Source organism: Cryptomeria japonica, chromosome 5 (assembly GCF_030272615.1).
Source record: "Cryptomeria japonica chromosome 5, Sugi_1.0, whole genome shotgun sequence".
In the NCBI taxonomy this organism is placed as follows: domain Eukaryota; kingdom Viridiplantae; phylum Streptophyta; class Pinopsida; order Cupressales; family Cupressaceae; genus Cryptomeria; species Cryptomeria japonica.
The window spans coordinates 927404237-927428630 of NC_081409.1; positions in this window are offsets into that span (position 1 = coordinate 927404237).

Sequence of the window (24394 nt, forward strand, 5' to 3'; positions counted from 1 at the left end):
CATGCGAAACTAGAGTTTTGGAGTTCTTTACATTTTCCTTTGTAAAATACAATCCCCAGTCAAAGCCAATGTTACTACATCATTTATTCCTCATGATAAGAGTGAGTCATCCTATAAAATTTTTAGTCGGAGTCCTAATCTTTCTTGTGACACCTCAATTCAAGTCCTTAGTACGTCTGTAAATCCTTTTTCAATCATAAAAGTCAAGTTTAGGTAATTGGTTGAACTCTGTGAACACGTTGAACCATTTTGAACCGGGTTCAACAGGTTCATTTAGGTTCCATAGGTTCCTAGGTGTTCAGGGAGGTTTTTCATACTAATATTTTCTCTAAGTGTCTTGCAGCGGCTCTCTAAAAGTTTCTTGTTCGGTGATATGTTACTTTATTTCTCTCTAGGTTTTGAACTCATTGAACCAAGTTCAAGAGGTTCAAACATGTTCAACATGTTCAATATAGCACAAGTGGTCAGCAACTTGATATTAATCGCTTTCTCGGCAAAATTCTCCTTGAGCGCGGTGTACATCTTGAACTACTTGAACACCCATGAAGTCTGTTCGGGATGTTCATATGTGTTCGAAGTTGGTGGGTCTCGTGGGTTTTAATGATTTGATGGTGCATTCATTGCTAAAGATGAGGAAGCAGAACCATGTCTTAAGTGACGTCAATCCTTGGCTTTTCGAAGTAAGTAATCATTTTGGGAACTGACGGTTACTTCAAAAATGCCACCATGCATTCAATGCATGCGTGCGATGTCTAATCCACAAACTTAACACACTCAAACTAAAAATTGGAATTATTGCATTCAATGTTTCCATATCATTGCCTTCACTAATAAGGAATGAAGGATTGTTAGTGCTCTGTATTTGCTCCTCGCTCCTGTGTTTTTGTTTTTCCTAGATAGGAGTCTTGTTTGCTGCTAGTCATCGTCTGGTTGTTCAACTGTGAAGGTGAGTCTTTTTCTTGTCCTCTCTAGTGGTTTTTCTTGCATTTTCTCTCTTACAAAAAGTTTTGCTGTAACTGGTTTAGGCTTATTGTTTTAAATTATGAAGTCCACACTATATTTGTTTGGGAACATTTTTAGCCTGGCGTCCACTGAACCCATAGTTAGCGATACTGACCTAAAAGGGGAAAACCTTGAGGTGTTGAAAGAGAGGGTGTTCAAGGGAATTGACAAGTCTTTTGGTGTGGAGATTTTGAGTAGCGGTCTCATAGAAGCTGCAGCTTTTCCCCCAGCCATTCCTTGCCCAGAATTGATTTGGGAATGTATTGGTTGATAAGACCCAGTGTCTGAAACCATTAGGAAAGACAATGGTGAAACCCTTCTTGCCATAAATCGTGAAGTAATTTCCTCAGTCTTCAAGATACCTGATTACCAGTTCTCCAACTTTTCCCCTGCTCAATCAATCACCGAGTTCAATGCAGACAGAACCGGACACCGTAACAATGTAGAAAAATTTTGGTTGAAGGTTCCTCAAAGAGGTGGTTCCAGGTTACCCAAGAATCCTAATAAGAATCACATGTTGCCTCACATTCATGACGTAATGATTTTGTTGCACCAAGCTAGAGGATCGGTTGAAGCTTATAGCTTCGATGACTGGATTTATTACTACGTGCAGCTAGTTTTAGAAGGGAAGCAATATTTGGATTGGGCTGAATTGATTGCTGATTCAATGAGAGAACAATTGAGTATGGCTAAATAGTTCAAACAGAACTTCTTTATGTCTTCATATCTCTTGTATTGTTTGGCTTGTGTTAAGGAGTTGGTTGGAATACCGAAACAGCTCACTAAGGAGGATGTTCCTGTATATGAGTTCTATCCCATGCTACAAAAGGATAAAGCCTTACAGGATTTCATAAGGGTGCACAATGCTTTTCTAGGTGATTTGTGTCATGAATTAAAGAATATGAAAGCCAAAAGAATCTTCGAAGATGCACAGACTTTGATAAAGAGGTTTGGTAGTTTTTATATCCAGTTTCCATGCTTCTGTTACATATGGGTAGGCGGAGCCCTTCAAGCTCCCTCACTTCTATTCAGATTGCTTTGTTATGGTGGAGATATGTAGACAACTAACCTCTATAATCAAAAAGGCAAAACCCAGGGACAAATGGGAAGGTCATTTTCCCATCCAATTGGGCGTGTTGTCCTAGAGTTCGATGTCTGATGCTTTGAGTATTTGAGCAGACCTCAGGAATTTCAATTTTTCCCTGTATCCTAAAAGGAAAGGTTTTGATAATAAGGGATTTTCCCGAAGTCTTGGTCTAATTCTATACCTCCCAATGCCACAATTAGAGGATTTCTGGGAAGACTATATAGATGAACTCAAAGTATTCAAAAGGGGAAACATGAGATTGGTGTTAGAACAAGTTGTTTCATTGTAGATAAAGTTGGATACTAAGGGGCTCGAAGAGGACTATCTAGAGCTATTCGAACCAGGGTACTTAGCCCGTGCAAAAGTTGAAATGCCTCCAATTGACTAGGATGAGGAAGAGAAAGATGATATACAGTTAAGGACCAAAGGATTTTTGGAAAGGACCATGGCATGGGTGGCCAATAAGAAAGAAACAAAATTAGGCATTAAGTCTAATTCTACAAGAAGTAATAAGGATCCTCTACCTTCACCAAAGCGTATTTCTAATAATGCTTCTATGCCTATTCATGCAGGTAAGGATAACAAGTTGCCCCAGCTTACGCATAGGTCTAATTCAGCTTTAGATTTTTGTACTCCTCGGCATAGCCAGTCTTGAAGTGCCGCTTAAAGAAAGATGGATCAGGCAAAGGATACAGGGGTGAAAGATACCATTCTTGATGCCCAGATATTTGAAATTGAAGACTTGGACTGTGATGTTGCTAGTCCCCTGGATTCTCATACGGTGACTATGGCTATGACGCCACCTTCCAAAATGATTGAAGGAAACACTGGTTCCAGTGCAACTCCTAAGTGGTTGACCACCTCCGTGAACAAAAAGCGGAGTTTTCTTCCCATGACTATTCTGATTCAGGAAATGGTCGTTAAGTACATAGAGAAGAATCCAAAGCCAAAAAGGTTCAAGACTACCGCTCGCCTAGACAATGATGAGGGAACTGGAAAATGGGTTGCTAAAATCACCTCATACAAACCCAAGGATGAAAACAAGGAGGCTAGCTCCAATGATTTCAAGATCACAAACGTGGAATTGGGAAACATGAGTAGAGACACAGACATTCATTTCTTCCAGGTATCGGCAAAGAAAATGCTCACCAGGTCGGAGAAGGATGGGTGAGAAAAGAGAGAACTAAAGTGACACATAAATGTTTTGGCCCAGTTCATTGATAGTATTGGTTCCCTTGGGGCACTCCCAATATCTCATGCTACAGAGAACTTCGACCCAACTTCACCGGAAAATAAAAAGCTAATGAGCCAAGTTCAACGGGCTAAGAGTATTGCTGAAGCCATGGATAAATGGATTGAAGGAATAATCAAGGACGGAGAGAAGTACATTACCGACTCCCAGAGGCTATGCGATGAGATACAGGGTCTTATTGTCAAAGTTCAAAATTAGCTTGTGTCATGGGAGAAGGAGAAGCACAAATGGCAAAATATCTTGCCCTTGTTTGCCAAAATAGAAGAATATGGAGTTACCAAGTTTTTGACGGAACACTGAATCAAGCTGGTGGTGGATGAATGTCAACTTTTTGTACTAAAGAAAACCATAATGTGGTGAGTGCTTACCTTCAAGTATGTGATCACTGATGCTAAGACCTTTGTTTATGAACTCCAGGATCTCTAGTGCAGCATAGTTAATGATAACAAGGTTGTTAACCCTGACCATGATTGGCAGTTGGGAATTTGCAGGTTGAACACATAGGATGCAATCAAGTCTTTCCAGATGAACATGGAGAAAATCAAGGCCAAGGGTAATTTCACTCCAGAAGATATAACAAGGGTGGCTAGGATTGAGTCTATGACTTTCATTGGAAATGATTAGCTGTCGAAACATGCCAAAAAGATGGTGAAGCACCAGTGGAATAAGGAGGTGGTGAAGGCAAAGCTCAATGCGATGAAAGTTCCGAACCAATCCATTGTTCAAGAACTCACAACCGCTCACGACGCCCGTGAAAACGGAGAGGATGATGATGATGGAAAAGTGATATAATGCATTGATTCAGGCCCGGTTCCCTTTATTTTTGTAATTTCTCATGGTTATGCAAAGTCTTCGGGACATCTGTCCCAAAATACATCTTGTTGGTTTCATAACTGTTTATGGGGGAGGTCGAGTTTTCAGGGAGACCTCCCCTATTCTAAAACTATAAATTAAGGAAAGATAGATAGAATGGGGGTTAGATTTTGTGACCAATTTTTGGTTGGTTTTTTTTTTTTCCCTCGGTTTTGTGTATTTTCTATTTTGTAGAAGGAAGAATCAGACTGCAAAATATAGAATGGAAAAAGTTTTATACATGTATTACCGTGCCTTTTTTGCAGAATAATATATATTTAGAATGATCGTATTGTTCTTGGGAGAAGGAAAATCTATGGGTTTTGAATCTGTGTAGATACATGTCTTTGCATATGTTTTCTAATCAAATAATAGTAAGGATCTTTCCATTGCATAAAATTATTATTCTTCTGATATTCCTTCCTTTGAGTGTTTGTTTTCTTTTAGAGAAGATTTGTGTTTGAGGATAGATTTGGTTTCTTTAATCTGTTCATTCTTTATTAAACCTATGGAAATGGTGTACTGAACTTTGTTTCAGTTGTTGTCATCTCTTATATTGAAAAGATAGGAAAAATTGCTTTCTCCTTTTTAGGAAACATGTGTGAAATATTGGCCTCTCATCCAAGAATGAAGTAGGCAGCCTTACATGCTTTCATGTTAAAAGCTACTATTCAAATTAAAATAGTTAAAAGCATTCCTTGAAAAATTGAGATAGGGAGATGTACCTATGACAAATTCAGAGGGAAGTGGTTTATACAGCACTTACCCAACTATTTAGTGAAACACTTGTCCTTAAAATAAGGTGACAGAGTTCAAAATTGATCAATTTAAAAAGGGACAAATCTGTTCACTAACAGTATGTGAGATCTAGGTCTAGGAATTGACAAACCACATCCTTTGTAACTGGCCCAACTCTAAGAGGTAAAGTGATTGTGCCTTTGGATGAACGCTCTTCATCATCATATGCCTTGATGGTAATTTTTTTTGTAGCATTCACAGCTTTCTCTGAATATCCCAATTGTATTATTGTGTTCAAAGTACATATATTGAGACCAGTTCCTCCATCTATCAAGACTCATTTTATTTGATGTTTGTGTAGGAAGGCCTCAATGTGTTAAGGTGCATTATGTGGTTGGCTCATGGAGGCATCGTCAGCTTCTATAAATGTGAGGGAGTGTGGAACGGAAAGGTATCCCACCATGGCTTGAAACTGGTCCACGGTCAGATCAGTAGGAACAGAAGTGTCTCTCAATATTTTGTCAAGAATGGCTTTATGTGCAGGAGATATGCATAAAAGTTCAAGGATGGAGATAAGTGTGACTATCTTCCCTAACTGTTCTACAAGGTCATACTCAAGTTTGGTTGATGAGGAAGTGGTGTTTTTAGCTAGAGCACCTTGCAAGGTGAATTTACCTCGACGAGTTGTAACATTACATTCAAAGGTAGCTTCAGAAGAAGATCCAATTCCTTTGAGGATGATTTTGGGTCTTTGGGTAGAATTCTCAGGCATTTTGTCCTTGATGATAATGGTAGAGACATAATTGTCCATTGAAATGCAATTGATAGTTAAATCATAGTTATAAGATGCTATGGTATAGTTGGTTTGGTCATCTGTGGCTTTAGCTTTTCCCTTGTCATGTTTTGGGAATGGTTCTTTAAACATTTCATGTTTTTGATTGGATGAGTATCCTTGAATCTCAATGTCACCTCTATCAATGAGATCTTGTATTATGTTCTTCAGTCGATGGTAGTTTCCTATTTTATGTCCCTTGCTTTTATGAAATTCACAATATTCACCATCATTCCACCAATTTGGTTTGACCTTTGGCTCATATGGAGGCAAATATAGGATTGTTATTATTTTGTTTGCCACTAGCTTATGGAAAGTTGACTCAAGTGGTTCTCCCAATGGGGTGTACTTCCTTCGTGATTTTGAATTTGTTTGCATATTTTCTTGATTCTTTGTAGAGTTTGATCCTGAAAAAATGATTTTGGGTCATACTGTATTGGCATCAACAACACCATCATTGACTGTGTTCTTATTTTTATTCCAAAATCTTGGCTTGTCTTTTCCTTTGAATATCTTAATGACTCCTTGCTCAATTAGGACCTTCTCTATTGCTAAGCCTTTTTCAATGATGTCTTTGAAGGTGGACAAACAAGCTTTTCTTAAGTCATAACCAATGTCTTTGTTAACATTCTGGGTGAACATCTCAACCATTTGTTTTTGTGGAATTTCACAAGAGCATCTGCTGGCTAGATTTCTCCATCTTTGTAAAAATGATGAAAAAAATTCTCCATCCTTTTGCTTGGTATTGCACAAGGTATTGACTAATATTTCTGTTTCTATGTTGTATGAGAAATGTTGGATAAATGCCTCTGCTAAGTCACCCAATGACTTAATTCCAGGTGGGAGTTGGGAGAACCATTCCATAGCTTGATCACCTAAGCTCTATTGGAATAATCTCATCAAATATGTCTCTTCTGTTGCTACCTCAATGCAAGTTGTGAAAAACTATCTTATATGTGCCTTAGGATCTCCTTTTCCTCTGTACTTATCAAACTTAGGTGTCATGAAATGTGTAGAAAATGAAGTCATTGGAATGCTTTTGTCAAATGGATAGGGACATATGTCTCTCATTGTGTAAGTTGGCTTCGGTGTATTTATGTCCTCCATTTTCTTTTGTAAGTCCTTAATTTGCTGCTCCAAATTGTTCTTAGGTGGAGATCAACTTCTTGGACCAAACCCCAAGCCTGAAGCACCAGGTGGAGGAGGAGCATGTTTCATATATGGATGGTATTGATCATACACATGTTCATATGGAGGAGGTCTATAATGATGCTATGTATATGGACCACTTGGTATAGAGTCATGATGAGGAACATAATATCTTCTTTGTCCATGTATACCATGCTCTACAGGCATGTCATGAGTTTGTTCTAATGTGTTGCCCCAAAATTTGACATGGGGTTTTCTTGTGTCGAAATTTTGATCATGTCTTTGGATATCCAATTGCTTTGGTGATTGATCCTTAGCATTGGTATGTGATTGAGTATATTTTTCTGCATAAGACTTTCATAATGGTCTGTGAAGGTGAGTATCATATGCTTGACCATGTGTGTATGGGACCTCATGTTTTTGAAACAAAGATGATAGTGATTTGGGCACAAGATGTGGTCCTCTATTGCCTCCACTATTAGGCCTCCTTTGATCCATGTTAAGGTGAGTTTGTTGCAAAGGTCGATTTTCCATTATTGGAGACATGTCAAAATCGTGAGGGATCTTGGCTCCACTTTGTGTCATCGCTTGTAAGAAGCATTGTCTATCTCTCCTCATTATTTCCTCAACCAATCGATTGAAATGAGGATCCATAATGGAGTCTTCCACTTTTGTTGAATGTACTGAAATGTTGTCCATATCAAAGTGTGTATCATTGTTGTTTATAGCATCCATATTCTCAACATTTGGAATGTTTCTATAAGCGTCCATGTCAGGTAATGTGGTATGATCAGAATTGAAAAAGATATCATTATCATACTCATGGGCACTCATGTTTGTGGACTCTTGAGCCTCTTTAGCTTCTCTCCTAGATTTTTGGGAACAGGTTTCAACCATGAACTAGATCTTGACCAAGATGTGCGAGACTAGATGAAAATGGAAAATTATGGAAGACCAAGAGTTGGATGGAATGTAAATGAATCTGAAGTGTACTTGCAATGTCCAAAGTATAAGACCAAGTATGTATGTAGTAGAGTAGGTGAGGCTTCCAAAGAGATGATAGTTTCTCTTGATGAGGTAAGTCAACCTTGACTCTAAGTAAGACCAAATGAGACCCAAAGGTGATAGACCTTGATGAGGGACCACTTATTAAAATGTTGTTGTATGTAGTATGTTGACAAAGCAAGATGAGGACAAGAAAGTGACCTTTTGACTCAAGTTTAGACAAATGTGAATGTAATGCAAGGTGTAAAGCAATGATGGACTTTGTGAGACCCAAAGACAGGTTGAATTCTAGATGAAAACCTAGAGAGATAACCTAGGAAGCTCAATAAGTCTGAAACTGACTGTTCTTGTTTGTTGGACTGTAAATTTTTCTAATTCTGAACACAGACGTGCCTATATACTTCACAAATGTGTTTAAATGACACAGACGTGGTTCTGTCAGACACAGATGCGTTTCTGAAAAATGAGTGTGATTTTTCCAATTTGTGATGTTGTTTTGTTGTGACCCAATCTGAATTTTTGACTGTTTTTCGTGACAAGAGGACACAATGTTGATGAAGACTCAATGTTTGCAAGTGTTTAGACTCAAAAATGACTTCAAGAAAAGTGTGTTGTTTGATGTAAAATTGTTTTGCATACACTTGAAGACACAAAAGACGCAATGTTTTGATGTTTGATCTTGAATGTTTGATTGTTCAAAAGAAGACAAGCACAATTCTTATGGTTGGTCAGGACAATAGTTGTTGATCCCACATGAGGCTATGCTATTTAGAGCGGATACTTAGATGCTTGACCCCACTGGCTCCACCCTCAGCACTCACTTCTCAGGGCAGCCAAGCATCAGTCCCCATGAAAACTCCCCATGGTGAACTTTGTATCTCTACTAAGAACCGTATGTGTGTGGGTCACTCCAAAGGTCCGACCTCCTAACCTAACAACTAGAAGGATTTTGGCTTTCTAAAACAAAATGGTGCTAGTAAGGGCATCTGCTCGTGTGGCCATACATGCACCACTTTTAGCTCTATAAATATAGAAGGCTCCTAGCCGGTAGGGGTTACGCCCTACAAATGATCAAATAAATTTGATCAAACGGGTTTATGGGGAGACATAGTGTCGGTACTAATCAGTACACATTACCCATGGTTTTCACCATGAATACAGTTGTTTATAGTGGTTTGGAAGAGGTAGGTTTTCCTTGCTACCACTTGGGTTGTTCTCTCCTCACTAGTAGTCCTAATGACCACATAGGGAGATAGACCCTCTAGAGATTAAACAAAAAGAGCCTATTGCTCAAGACACAAAAGACACTGGTTCAATTTTAGTGCACCAATTGAAGTTTTTGATAATCTATGAAAACAAGGCACACAATAAAGATCAAAAACCCTTGCCAAAATTTTGCAACAAAGATTTGATAGTAGTTTTGCAATAATACCCCTCCTACAAGCACACAAGTTAGGTAAATTTTAGATCCAAAAGACTTCGTGAAATAAGGGCCTTCAACAATGCGTTTTTTTTTACCAATTCAAAGATCTGATTCATCATAAAAAAAGACCACCTATAAAATTTCAAGAAATTTCCAAAAATGTAAGAAAATCCAAAAAAATTGCTAATTTGCTCCAAAAATTAATTTTTTTATGAAAAATCATAACAAATTCATATAAAATGCAAAAGTGATCCAAAAAATCTGAAATTTTTATTGGACACTCCTGATGGTCTTCCAAACCTGTAGAAAAAAATTTCTAGAAAAAATCCAAGCAGTTTGTGAGATATGAGCAAAATAATGCAAAACCCTAATTTTCAAAGATCTGATTTTTTTGGATTGATTTTGCATCAAATTTAAAATCACAAAGAACAGATCCTGTCCATAATTCTGAGAGATTTCCAAAAATGTAAGAAAATCCAAAAAGTTTGCTAATTTTCTCTCAAAATTAATTTTTATGAAAACACATAAAAAATTCATAGAAATTTCAAATAGCCTCCAAAAAATCTGAATTTTTTACTAAGCACCTTTGATAATGTTCTTGACTTTCAAAAATAATTTTATGCCACAATTCAAAACCGTTTGTGAGATCTGATCAAAATAATGAAAAACCCTCATTTTTAAAAATCCAATTTTTAAGGAAATATTTTGCATAAAAATTAAAATCACAAAGAACAGATCCTGTGTATAATTATGAGATATTTCCAAGAATGTAAGAATATCTGAAAATTCGCTAATTTTCTCTCAAAATTAATTTTTTATGAAAAATCATTAAAAAAATCATAGAAAATGAAAATGTGCTCCAAAAATTCTTAATTTTGGCTTGAGAGCTCTTGATACTATCTTCAACTTGAAAACCAATTTTGTGCAAAAATTTTAAGTCATTTGTGAGATCGGATCAAATCTCTCCAAGATCTTGATTTTGTGTCCAAAACCCTAGTTGCACAAGGTTATTCTCCAAATTGTTTTACAAAACAACAATATATTGTTAGGAAAACCTGCAAAAAACACAAATCTAACAAAAATCCATGTCCCATGGGGCGTGCCAAAATTTTTATGGTAAAAATAGATAAAAACAATATTGAAAGACTAAATGAATTCAACCACAAAACCCTAGCCTAACAACAACAAAGATCCACCATAAAATATGACGATTACCTAAGACAATGCAAATCAAATAAAATCACAAAGATTATACCATCACATGTCCAATAGGGTTTGGATCTCCATTCTTCCTATCTCAATTGATCTTTCTTGATATATTTTCTCCTGGATTTTATGTGTGCACAAGAGCTCAACAAAGAACAGAAATGTGGTTGCAAGTAGGCTTGATTGCATATGTAAGTTCGAAAGCATAGTCGGGTAGTTAGCAAGGGTTTGATAATGAAGGAAGCATCTCCTTATATAGAAGACACTATAAGAAATGGAGGGATAAGATTGAGAGGTGTAAAAGATAAATGGTCGGCTATGATTAGAGGGTAGGTAGAAGAAATAAGAAAATAATGAGAGGGTAGGTAGTGTAGAAATTAAGAGATGAATGACATGTGTCATGGGTAGAAAAGGTTATTGAATTAATTAAATAAATAAATGTATTTATTTAAATGAGGAATAAGGCTAGAAGAGGATAAATGAATTAATTAAATAAATAAAGATTTATTTAATTAATAGAAGAATTAGGCTAAAGTAATTAAATAAATAAAGATATTTATTTAATTAGACATGACAATTTCAGATGTCTACACTATCTAATCAATGCAGAACTCAAACTGGGCAAGGTTATGGAAAAGTTATTCAAAGGAACAATGTAACCTGTTATACATGCAACAAGATTGGGCATATTGCAAGATTTTGCAGAAGCAAGAATGTACCAACAAACAACAAAGGATCTAATGACAAAGGCAAGGAAAAGGTGAATGAAATCAAGCAAGAATTCTCTAAACAATGGGTTAAGAAGAGAAATCAGAGAAATGATGAATCTAGCTCTACACTGACATAACAGAGCAATCCTACACCAGCAGGAGATTCTTCATCTAACTAAGGAATAATCCTTAGGGGTAAGGCAACTAATTAAAGATCGTGCATTTTATCCTCAGATGGTGGTAAGAAGTCATAATTTGTCTTTATGGGCACATATGTTGAGTATTCACTTAACCGGCAAAGCATTTAATGTGGTTGTCAGTTAAATTTTTGGTTATAAAGCATTGAAATTTCTCATTTCAATTCACCAAGCATTCAAGTATTTGAAGAGCACAGAACTAGAGCAACAACATTCAAAAAGTAAAGCAACAAAGATTTTTCAAGGCATCCAAGGTTTTCACTTAAAAGGTATTTATTTTACGACATGGCTTCTTCATCTTCCATTCCTGAATTCATTGCAAACCCTACAGTTGTGGAGAATACCAAACATCTTAGAACAATCTTTAAGATAATCCCTAAGATAGCTAAGATGGATGATTCTATTAGTGCATTTTCAAAAATTCCGAAGGGAGTTGCATTTGCTGAAGACCCTAGGGCATACATTCACTGTAACATTGAAGATTTGGGGTCCGAGGATTTAAAGAACATGTTCATGAATGTTATCACAGACAAACAAGGTGTAGTCAAATCAAAACACAAAATTGTGGAAGATTTAGGGTTCATTGACATCCTTCACATGCCTAAATTTTCATATGAGATTGTTCATTATGTTCTTAGTAGAATTCACGGTGAATTTTTATGTCTAGACTCAGTTTACAAAATCACTAAGGAAGCAATTAGGGTTGTTACAGGTTTACCCTCTACCGGCACTAGGCCTAAGAAGAAGAATAAAATTCCAAACAAAGAGGTTATGAACTTAGCCGGCACTGCATTTGATAATAGATCACTCAGGGTTAACGACATAACTAATAATAATGTTAATTGTGCCAGTATGGTTATTGGATATAAGGTTGCACAAACTAATAGGCTGAATTATGTTTCCAGTCTATGCATTCACAGTGCTTATGAGATGATAAAGAACAATGCTAAAATTGATCTTTGTGAATGGTTGAAAGATAAACTGATAGAAAATTTGGATAAAATCAAAGGTGACAAAAAGGGAACATTCAAATTTGGGAATTTGATTGTATGTTTAATGCTATATTTCTCAAAGGAGATTCCTCATATAGGCCACAAAGACTTTGCCTATGATATTTCTGTTGGAAAACAGATTAAGAAGGCAATTACCGGCGTGGGTTCAGAAGGTGACAAGCAAGTAAAGGAATATTTCAAGAACTTTCAAGCCAAAATGAAGCAAAGGGAGAGAATCCCTCAAAGTGTTGTTGATAAATATGACAAACATATATGCTTTGTTATTAAGAGAGATGAAGTATGGATGGAGGCAATTAGACCTAGAACTATCTAGGTGACTAAGATGGGTTATGAAGTGGATTCAAACATTCTAGAATCTTATGCCAAGATACTCCTAGATGCTCCACCGAAACCGATAGAGAAGATCTTTGGTAATGCTAAAACGATTGAAAAAGATGTTGAAATTCAGAAGCAAAGGAAGAAAAGAGACAATAATTTTTGATAGTACAAAATTCCTATAGGGTCTTAACTTAGTCTTGGCAGATATTTTTCACATTGTACATAATAGACTACAGGTATCTAGCTAATTTTTGAATTTTTGATACTTTTGACATCCTTTGTCATTGATGTCAAAGGGGGACTGGTATAGTGAGAAAAATGTACAGAGTAAGGCATGGTGACAAGTGAACAGAAGGAGATCATTTGCTCAGGGGGAGCACTCTCAGTTTTTGGTTTTTGGTTTTTGATTTTTCTCATGATTGTTGCTGTATATGGTGAAAATGGATAACAATAATAACAAAATTGAAAGGCTAAATGAATTCAACCACCAAACCCTAGCCTAACAATAACAAAGATCCACCATAACATATGAAGATTACCTAAGACAATGCAAATCAAATGAAATCACAAAGATTATACCATCACATGTCCAATAGGGTTTTGATCTCCATTCTTCCTATCTCCATTGATCTTGCTTGATATATTTGCTCTTAGATTTTATGTGCACAAGAGCTCAACAAAGAACGAAATGTGGTTGCAAGTAGGATCGTAGTGTAGCCAAGTCCTTAAGATCAGTCATTAGGGTTTGATAATGAAGAAAGCATCTCCTTAAATAGAAGACACAATAAGAAATGGAGGGACAAGATTAAGAGGTGTAAAAAAGGAGGTCGGCTAGGATTAGAGGGTAGGTAGAAGAAATAATAAAATAATGAAAGAGGTAGCTAGTGTAGGAATTAAGAGATGAATGACATGTGTCATGTGTGGAAAAAGCTAATGAATTAATTAAATAAATAAAGATTTATTTAATTAATAGAAGAAATGAGATCAATTAAATAAATAAATATTTATTTAATTTAGGAAAAGGATAATTTAAATAAATAAATGTATTTATTTAAATGAGAAATAAGGCTAGAAGAGGATAGATGAATTAATTAAATAAATAAAGATTTATTTAATAAATAGAAGAATTAGGCTTAAAGAATTAAATAAATAAAATATTTATTTAATTAGACTGGACAATTTTGGGTGTCTACAGTTGCCATCAATGCCAAAGGGGGATATTGTTGGCATTATACACTCATATGAGAAAGGTAGATGTTATCATTGATGGAAACAAGGTTCAACAAGGTTTTATAGGTTCAACCGGCAACAGACTTCACCTACTGGCACCAGCAGATACTACAAGTCTTATTCACATAGACATCCAGTTTACACTAGTAACAGATCATACCGGCATACAAAGCCAACTTGGCAATAATATCGTTTATGTAATGTAAATTGTAATTGTATGGCCGTCATGATGTATTGTAAAGACCCATATATGTATGAGATCTTGTAGGTCATTTGAAATGTAGTAGGTAATGAAATGTGTGTAAGTAAGCGGTATATGTGATAAGATAGGGATATGATACCAGATAATTGTATATGCACTTTTATGTGTTTATCTTGAGAGTGAATAAGAGGCAGAGTAGAGCGAAGACTATTCTATGTAAGCAGAATCATTTACCAGCAAGGTTTCTGGCAGAGGTATCCGACAGAGCTTAAAAAGGTACTGAATCCAGCATTGCAGATGCTATTTTGAATCAGTACATTGTTATTGGATTTAACCATCCAATTGTGTAGTCAGTGGGACTCTATTTTATTGTTGAGCAGTGAGCTCTAGGCAGTTGGCCTTCCTGCATGTGCAGGCCCCTATTGTACTAAGTAATATTTATTCATATTGGCCACTGAGTAAATATTGTGGGTCACAAATCCCACCGAGGTTTTTCCCTTATCGGGTTTCCTTGCCAAAATATTTGTGTTATGGTGTGTATTGATGTTGATTCTTTTATTTCTCTTTACTGCATTATTATTTGTTTACTGGTATATTAATATCAGTTACAGAATTGCAAATAAGTTTATGTCTTTCATCTACCAATCAGACACTAATTCACCACCCCCCCCCCCTCTCAGTGTCTTTGTGATTAACCAAGTATCTAACATTAATGATTGTTGTTTGTATTGCTTGTAGATTTAAATCAAAATCCTAGAGAAACTTGTGATATTGTTGTCAAGAGGATATTCAGATATTTGATAGGTACAACAAACTTTGGGTTATATCCAAATAATGATGACTTCACTAATGTGTATATACAGATTCTAATTGGGCAAGAGATGTGGATGACCGGAAGAGCACTACTAGTGGTGCACTCTTTCTTGGGAAGAAGTTAGTTTCATGGCTTAGTAAGAAACAATCATGCACTTCATTGTCTACTACTGAATCAGAATATGTAGTAGCGGCTACCAACTATACTCAGATTTTATGGATGAAACAAATGTTAAAGGATATAAGGGTAAGTTATGATGAGCCTATTGTTATGAACTGTGATAATACTACTACTATTGATATGTCAAAGAATCTCGTATTTCATTCCAAATCAAAACATATTTTTATAAGGTATAATTTCTTGAAGGAAAAGGTTGAAGCAAAGGAAGTCAGATTGGTTTATGTGCCTACTAAGGAACAAGTTGTAGATATTCTAACAAAACTATTGCCTAAAGATACTTTTGAATATCTCAAAGATTAGTTGGGGGTTACCAACCCTCCAGAAGAGACTTAGAGATGTAGGGATGCATCAAGCCAATAAGCTTATCAAACATATTTTCTGATACAGGTTGATGAAGATGGTGCTACTACTCAAGAGGAGTAGTCAGTTGTTTGGCTCAATATTCTTGGTTTGGTATCCATCCTTTGTCATTGATGTCAAAGGGGGAGAATGTACTCATGTAAAAAACAATCAGATCTTTTGGGAGAAGGTGTTAATCTCAGGGGGGAGTTATTTCAAATCAATCTTTTTCTCTTTTGGGGAGATTGTTGCCATTCCTTAGCACTTGAATGTTTTTCACATTTAGTATCACCATCAATGCCAAAGGGGGAGATTGTTGGAATTATGTTGGATCTGGTTAAGTGTTGTCATTTATGTCAACATTGTATCCCAGTTGGAGACTATCCCGATTAGTCTTGGTGATCTTCTTGGTTTTGGCTACGATTCTAATCCAATATGATTAGATCTCTAGAATCAGTTTTGGATGCTTATATGCTTGCTATACTATGTTGGTTCATGTTTTGGTTCTTTGGTTGTTATCGCTTTTGGTATTTACTGATACCGATTAGCTTCTCGATTTCCCAATTATCTTTACCAGTAATCATTATTTGGTGATTTGGTCAATGGATTTTGGTTCGCCTTATGGAATTGTTTTCTATCATGTTGAAGGTGTTTCTTGATCATGTCTTGAGTATTTTGTGACTTTGCATTAGATGTCATGTTGTTACGATGGTCCTATTTGGATCTGGTTAAACTTCCTATTATTTCACTAAGGGTTTCTATCGTTTGGTGAAGCTATTAGATTTTGGTCTTAGCAGAATTTCCGATGGATATAATTGTTTGGATACTTAAATTAGGTCCATGCTATGTAATGTAAATCATAATATTGGTCCATTGGTATCGTGTGATGTAATTTTTGTAATTATGGATTTAGGGTTTAGTCAACCTTGTCAATAAGGTTGATTTGTATTTATAGGTGATTTATTCATGTAATTGTAAGGATGGTATGGATGGGATGGTTATGTATGCATTATTAGAGTGAGTATTATGTACGAATAGAGTCATATCATTTCAATGAAGGTTGGAAAGGTTTTGTATTGCAGAGCACACATCAGTGCTTAACCGAAACTAGATAAAGCATTAGTAGATGCTACTTTCACAATTCATTTCTTTCTGGATTGTAGTCCGATGTTTATGTAAGTCAGTGATACTTTCCTTTGTGATGAGCAGTTCGCTCTAGGCTGTTGACCTTTCTGTAAGTGTAGACCCCATTGTAATTGTACACAATACTACTACAGAGTATTCATCTAGTTGTGGTTATCTCCCAGTATCAGTGCATTCCAACATCTACAACCATATGTCCAATCTTGCTGTAAGAAAAACACTTCCCATTAAAAGATCAAGGATACTTGGTTTGAGTAGATTGACTAGGATTTTATCTTTTGAATTTCTTCATCTTGATCTGGACTTGACTAAAATTATTTTTATTTTCCTTTGTTTTCTTGAAATCATCTAAAACATTTTATTTTCCTTTCTTGTCCTTAGAACAATCTTCTATTTCAAAGACAAGGCCACCCACATTCTTCTGTGGTTTCTAACAAATAAAAATCTCATCAAGAATTTCACTACCTCTTTTGAGTTTCAAACTTTTCTCCACTTGTTCTTTTTCATCCTTCAATTCTTTTTTTAGAGCTGCAATTTCTTCCTCAAACTCTGCACATTTTATTGTCTTATCATTGAGTTTGGTTTCTAAACAATCTACAATCTTCTTTCCTTCTTCAACATGAATCTTTATATTTACAATGCCATTTTTTGCCTTTTTGATATTATCATTACAAACTCTACTTCCTTCATCCTTCAACTTGGTAGTTTCTTATTTTGCAATCTTGACTTTATCTTTGCATTCCTTATTTTTTAAAATATGGTCTTTTAGCTTGATGGTTATCAATTCAGTCTTATTGATTTTTTTTTTGTGTTATTCACTTTACGCTCTAGCACTATCCAAATCATCAAGAGAAAACTGGAGCTCTCCTTCCTAATCTATCTCACAATCACCAAGATCAATATCCCATCAAGTAGGTTACATTGCCTCAAGATATGCATTTGGAAGGGTCTTATCATTCAGCATCAATATAAAAGTTTTGTGTTCAAATGCAAGATATACCTCAATTGTTAGACTATATCCTTAGGAATATCTCTTTGATACCAATTTTTGAGCACACTTGGATGTCGAGAGTGGGGAGTGAATTAGCATAAATTAAATTTAACCATTTATTGACTTTTATAACCAGTTATTCATTTTTACAAAAGTAAAAATGAAACACAATATCCACAACACAAGAACGCCATGATTTTTACATGGAAAACCCTAGGAGGGAAAAACCATGCTGAGGATTAACTCACAATATATGAAACAAGTTTTTACAAAGATTGTCTTACACTCACTGCCAAGGAAGCTCGTTACTCCCACAATTTGTTGTATTAGGTATCTATTTGTCTCCCTAATTGGGATTCCTATTTGATGGTCATTACTTCATTGTTTGTGGAGCCTCACATTTCAGATTTAGGAGACACATTTAAGGTCTTATCTCTCCTATTTGATGATAGTTATGGTATAAGTTTTGTCACTTCATCTTTGTCTTTGGAGCTTCTTCAAAATCAGTTTCCATTGGTTCATTATTTGTCACCTTCTATTTGGATTAGTCACGTCCTTAATTGGTTTGTGGCATCATCCTCATCCAAGGACTTGCCAACATATGAGCTTATTTTAGAGACATCACAATCATACACTTAGATTTCTCTTGAACCTACCAATTCCTATCAAAATGGGAAGCATTCATGCATTTATACTTGTTTTATCTTCTTCCCAAGGGGAGAAATGTTGTTTGGCATTGGACTATGTTTCTTCTTCAATCACTCACCATTCATGTAGGATATTGTCCATTATGGTGGGGGCTATGCAGTCTCTATTTCCTTCCTATGAGGGATAATTGTATATGCATGATGTATCTAATCCTTTGGGGCTACCATTTATTCCTTCATATATCATCTTTTTTGTTTCTTTTCTCTCTTTTGGAGAAGATTTTTGTCCCATTGGTTTTTCTCCTTGTCTCCATTTGTGAGAGATCATTTGCTTTATACATGGGTACCTAACATGACCTAATTGTTGGGACCCATATGGCATAAAAATCTACTTCCTAAGTTGCACTTGGGGAGAGGGGGTAGTGTAAATGAGGTTATTAACTAGCTAGTTCTTAGTTGGAACCTAATTCACATCTTAAGTTTACTTAAGTTCTAAGTGAGTTAGCCTAGTTGGATTTCTAGAAGTTAGTTATTTACTTTTGGCCACATGGCATTTAATATTTTCTTCATTCAATTTATGTTTGTATCAATGGTGGTTGTCATCCTACCTCATCGTCTTGCCTTTATAAAAAAGGTCTCTCTTGTGCATTTTGTATTCTCAATTATCATTTCAACCAATCTTTCTTGGCATTGTCTCTTGTGGAAGTTTTTTTGGTCTTTCAGTGATCTTGGTGGTGTTGTGGAGTCACCTAATTACTCTAACACCCATCACATCTTATGAATGTATTAAAAACAATAGCGAGAATTAATATTACAAAATATTTTCTCAATGTGCCCTAAGAGCCTTAAGACACCTTCCAAGGATGTCAGAACAATATCATAAGATTTATAGGGTAGATGTCACCTTAATCCTAATAGTCATTTACATGGCCCCTTGCCTCAAACGTTCAATAAATATACTACTCATGGATGACAGTTTCAATATTCTCTTCCATCATCTCCCACATGATATTTTGGCTAGCTAGACATTGTCAAATTTCCTCAGCAACTTGACATTTATAGTTTGTTCTAAAAATACTTCCAAGGAGAATCAAGATGACCCTATCACTCTCACCAGATGAGATTTGATTGATTATGCCACACTTGATAATATTTAGGAGAACTCTAATGATCAATATATTCCTCCCTCACTTAACATAGCTCTGGCTTCTTAAGTTTTTTATTGGATTGGTCCTTGATCAATGTTTTTTCCTATTGTTAATCTCTATGAGTGTCTTCTCTACCATCCTACCTTTTTTAATGAATATTATATTTTTTGTTAATATAAATTTTAAGAGGAAGTATTCATGAAAAAAATAACCACACTATTCCAAAGAACATATGATTTTATCCCATTTCAAAAGTAATGGTCCAAAAAATACCTTTGTATGAGAAAGTTATGGTTGTTTAAATTTTATCCTCAAAATATAAATCTCAATGATACATCCTTATCTAAAATATAATTTATTAGTGACAAAATTTATAAAATTGTTAATCCTACTTTTTTTTCCCAAATATAGAAAACTACCAACTAACTTTAGAAGGTCATTAGATTTGGTGGATCTGCCATATTTGCATAAAATCCTAATTATTTGACCAAAATAACTAAAAGAAAATTTATAGCCATATAGGATTGTTTCCACATAACCCCATGAAAGAAAATCATACAAATAAATATTCAAAATCCATAGGTAAGAGAATAAACAACATACCATCAAGATGACATAAGATATACCCTAAGAAAACTATCAAGAGGGAAATACCAAACTTCCAAAAGTATCCATCCTTATTTATTATTTCATTAACAATTTTACAATACATTTGTAAAGTCTCCATGGATACCTCTAAATCATCAAGCTCTCTATATGCACTTCATGTGACATGTAACCACACATCCCAATACAGGATTCCTCTCCTAACATTTGAAACTTAAAGAGATGTTTAAACTTTCCTTATCCAGAATAGACAACAACTCATGTGACTTATTTCATAGCCAATCTAACTATTGATTGAGTCTAATACCCATGATTTAGTCTAAATCTAGATAAAAACAGGTCAACTATGGTTTCTCTCTAAACAATATTTTACTCTATAATAGTGCTTCTATATTTTTTTATTTGTTGACTTGTTCATTGCAACACATTTCCAATTTATCAAAGTTTTTTAAATTGAGAGTGGGAGCAATGATTTGAGTGAGAATGATGGTCCAAGGTGTTGTGGAGGAGTTGGCTCAGGAGGAGTCGGTCTGGATGTAGATGATAGGGAGGATGAGGCTGGGATAGATGAGTTTGACTTAGTTTTGGTGGTTTCTTCCTCACCATGGTTGTTTTTTTTGGTGTTTCAAGGGTTTCGATGATGGTGTTTCCTCTATCTCCTATCTAGCTTTTTGTCTCTTCATTGTATGCCTCTCTCCTAGGGTTATTTGTATTCCCTTTGTTGATGTACTCTAGATGGAGGAATCATTCCTTTGTCTTGAGTTGGTGCAAGGTAGAGAGTTATGGGTTTGGGGGGCTCTAGCAATGGTTGTGGTTGCTTCTCTGAAGCAATTGGTCTAGTGGTAGTTATTGATGAAAACAAGGGTGTTGAGCTTTTAGGTGCAGGAGTCTTGATGATTGATTTGGTGGATGGTATCTCTACTCCTTGTGGTTTCTTCATCATTTCATTAGATTCCCTTTAAGTTGTTTTCTCCTTTGTACTATTCGTTGGGTTGTTGATGGATAAGGGTACTACATTTTTTAAGGATGGTTTGTTGGTGGGTATGTTCTATTTTTGTATAACTTGTGCTTTCTTTGGTGGTTGTGTTATGTTTTTGTCCCTAGTTTGCATGGTGGAGTCTTTTCATACCCCTTTTGGGGTTTTCCTTTTGATCTCTTTGTGGGGTATGCTCTTACTTTGTGTTAATCTTTTCATACCCATTTTTGTTGCTCTTGTTGGGAGCTTTGTTGTTTTCCCCAAGCTTGATTTGCTCGCTTTCATTTCTCTTGGAGTTGTTTTTATTGGTTTTCTCTATTTTTTAAAGGGTTCTCTTTGGTTTTGAGGAGATGTTTGATTGTGTGAGTTTAGATGGAGCCCAATAGTTTCAAGTTGTTAGTTTCCAAAAGTGGGCTTGTGATGCTATTTCCTTGGTCCTTGTATGTGCTACTCCTATGGAAGACTAGAGTCTTCTCCTACAAATGTGGAGCCTCTTCTTGTGGGTAAGGCCAAGGTTTGGTTTTCTCTACTTCTTTTCCTCTTTTATTGATCCTATAGATGTGGAGGCATCTCGTATTGAGGTGGAGAATGGCTTTGAGGTAGAGGTTGGAAGTTGCTTTAAGGGGGCTTTTGTTTCTAGACCTTGGTTGCATGGGAGCAGGAGAGGCTTGGCTTTAGCTCTTTTATTGTTGGTTTCTTCCTTTGTTGACCCTATTGAGGTGGAGATGGGCTTTGCACGAGAGGTGGGGACTTGTTGTAAGGGGAATTTTGTAGTATTTTTCCTAATTTTTTTGGAGCTATTTTAAAACCCAATGTGAAGGTTTGGGGAGCCTATCAAAACCTTATGTTGCCACTCTTCTTCAAGTTCTTGGCTACTTGGGAGGAGCCCTTATTTTGAAGGTTTTCGAAGCCTTTTCAAAATCCAATCACCCAAGTGTTTTCTTTATGTTAAGTTTCTATTTTATTGGGTCTTAAGGTTATGTAAGCCTCGTCAAAACCAATGGATCAAGTTATGGGAGCCTTCCAAAACCCTTTGTCTATGTGTCTTTGAGCTCTCTTGTTTAATTGCTTCGACCTTCTAGGTGTTTCAACCAACTCTATGATGCCTAATTTCTAGTGTTTGTCTGATGGTAGGTTATTGTTAGTTTGTGTTGTATCTATTTGTAGTGTTCTTTAAGTGGGATCTGGATCACTACAAAATGTACAAGATTTCGGGTCCCTTCAAAACCTACTATATGGGGTTTCAGGTCTGCTCAAAACCCGTTTTACCCTTAATCAAAAACATATTTCCAATTTATCAAACATCAGTAATATAAAAGAAAAGAAAACAATGATTTTCAACTACATGTTTTTTAAGTTAATTCTAAAAATGAACTTGTTATTTTAGTTTTTTACATTAATTTAATTAATACAAATGGGTGGTTAAAATGTATATGTTATTGTCATCCCAAAATTCTCCTTTTATTCATTTCTTTAATATCATTCCCTATTGAGAAAATTTCCACATTAAAGTTTCCAAAAAAGAACAATAGAGAAAGGAGAATGATTTTTTATCAACTTGTGCTTAACTCTAATGTTGAGATCCAAATTGAGAGTGGAATTTGAACAACATAAGCATGAATGGTGTCATTCTTCATTAGGAATAAAAAATTGCAAGCAAGATTGAACCAAGACTTCGCTACTTGAGAAACCATGGCATGTAAGATGTAGGATGACATGCAATCTTTTCTCCAACTTGCAACTCCTCTATAAGGACAGGGTTCAAGCTTGCACACAAGCGTATCACATGCAATTTATAACTCCCTTAAAGATTAACTCATGCAAACTCCTTATTCTAAGTGATCGGATTGCAATTCAACATCTTATATACCAAGTGAAACTATTCACATACCTAAAGTCTCGTTTTGAAGACATAATCCAAATTTGATTTTAGTTTGAAATTTCAAGTACTTAGATTACTACTCAACATCTTATATACCAAATGAAACTATTCACATACCTAGACTCCCATTTTGAGTGGGACATAATTCAAACTTGATTTTATTCCAAAATATTTAAGAACAACAAACAAAAGAAAAATAAAATATATTTTTGATTGATATTGATTGCTCCATTGTCCAAAATACTCCTACATGAATTCAATGAATCTTATAACTAAGCCATATTATGGAATGAGACGTGTTGACCAACACCAAATAGCTTAGAAAAAATGCATTAATGATCACATCATGTCCATAATTTGTGATATTATTATATGGTTGGCATTGCAATCTTCACACCTAAGCGTTTATCAGTATCCGACTGCATTTGTCTTCTCTTCTTACAGTTGTCACCCGTGACCCCTAGAATGCGGTGGGTTTGCTTTAAAATGTTCTATGGCATCACGTTTCCTTTCATAAAATATATGATTAAACCACACAAAAAACAATATGATCACCGTCCATGTCAGATTATTCTAAAAAAGTCAACCTAAAATAGCGGAAAAGATGAAGATGGGTGAAGGCACCCTTCATGTGACCATGCCCTTTCAATGCCTTAAATGGCTCAAACCATGTTAGTTTGGAGTTTTTTGGATTGGTCAAATTTTAGTGTGGAAATTTATTGTGATAAAGTGTCTTTTAGGGTTATTTTAATTTTATTTGAAATAATTATGGGTCAAAGAATTAGTGATGAATTCTTATTAAAAAGTTAAATATGTTAACTATTTCTTATATAGATTATGATTAGACATATAATGTAAAAATACATATTTAATATTATTATTTTCACAATTTATTTAGAAAGGGCAGCATTCATATTTGTTTAAGAGATTATTGACAATAGTTTACATTAATATATGTGATTATTATAGTATTCTTAAATTAAAAAATCATTAATGGAAGGTTTATTTGTGTATATTTTCAAAGATATTTGAATACGATTTAGCTACATTCATGTCTCATTAAGTTAAATGATACAAGAAATATTTTGTGTTTATAATGAAGTGAGAAGCCATAAAAAAAGGCATATACACATGTAGTTCACTTAATTATAGCTAATTTAAACCTCTCTCTCTCTCTCTCTCTCTCTCTCTCTCTCTCTCTCTCTCTCTCTCTCTCTCTCTCTCTCTCTCTCTCTCTCTCTCTCTCTCTCTAACATACACACACACACACACACAAGGCCCACCCAAGCTAGTTTAGTTCTACTTTAGAAATCTATATCTTCTTTTTCTTCCTACCTTCCAACAAATAAGGTGTCGTTTGTACTCATTTCACCAAGTCTTCTATAAAATACATGTATCCAATATACGTATTGTTTCATCTTTTTGTTTTTTTCAAATGCATGTGTGTGTGTA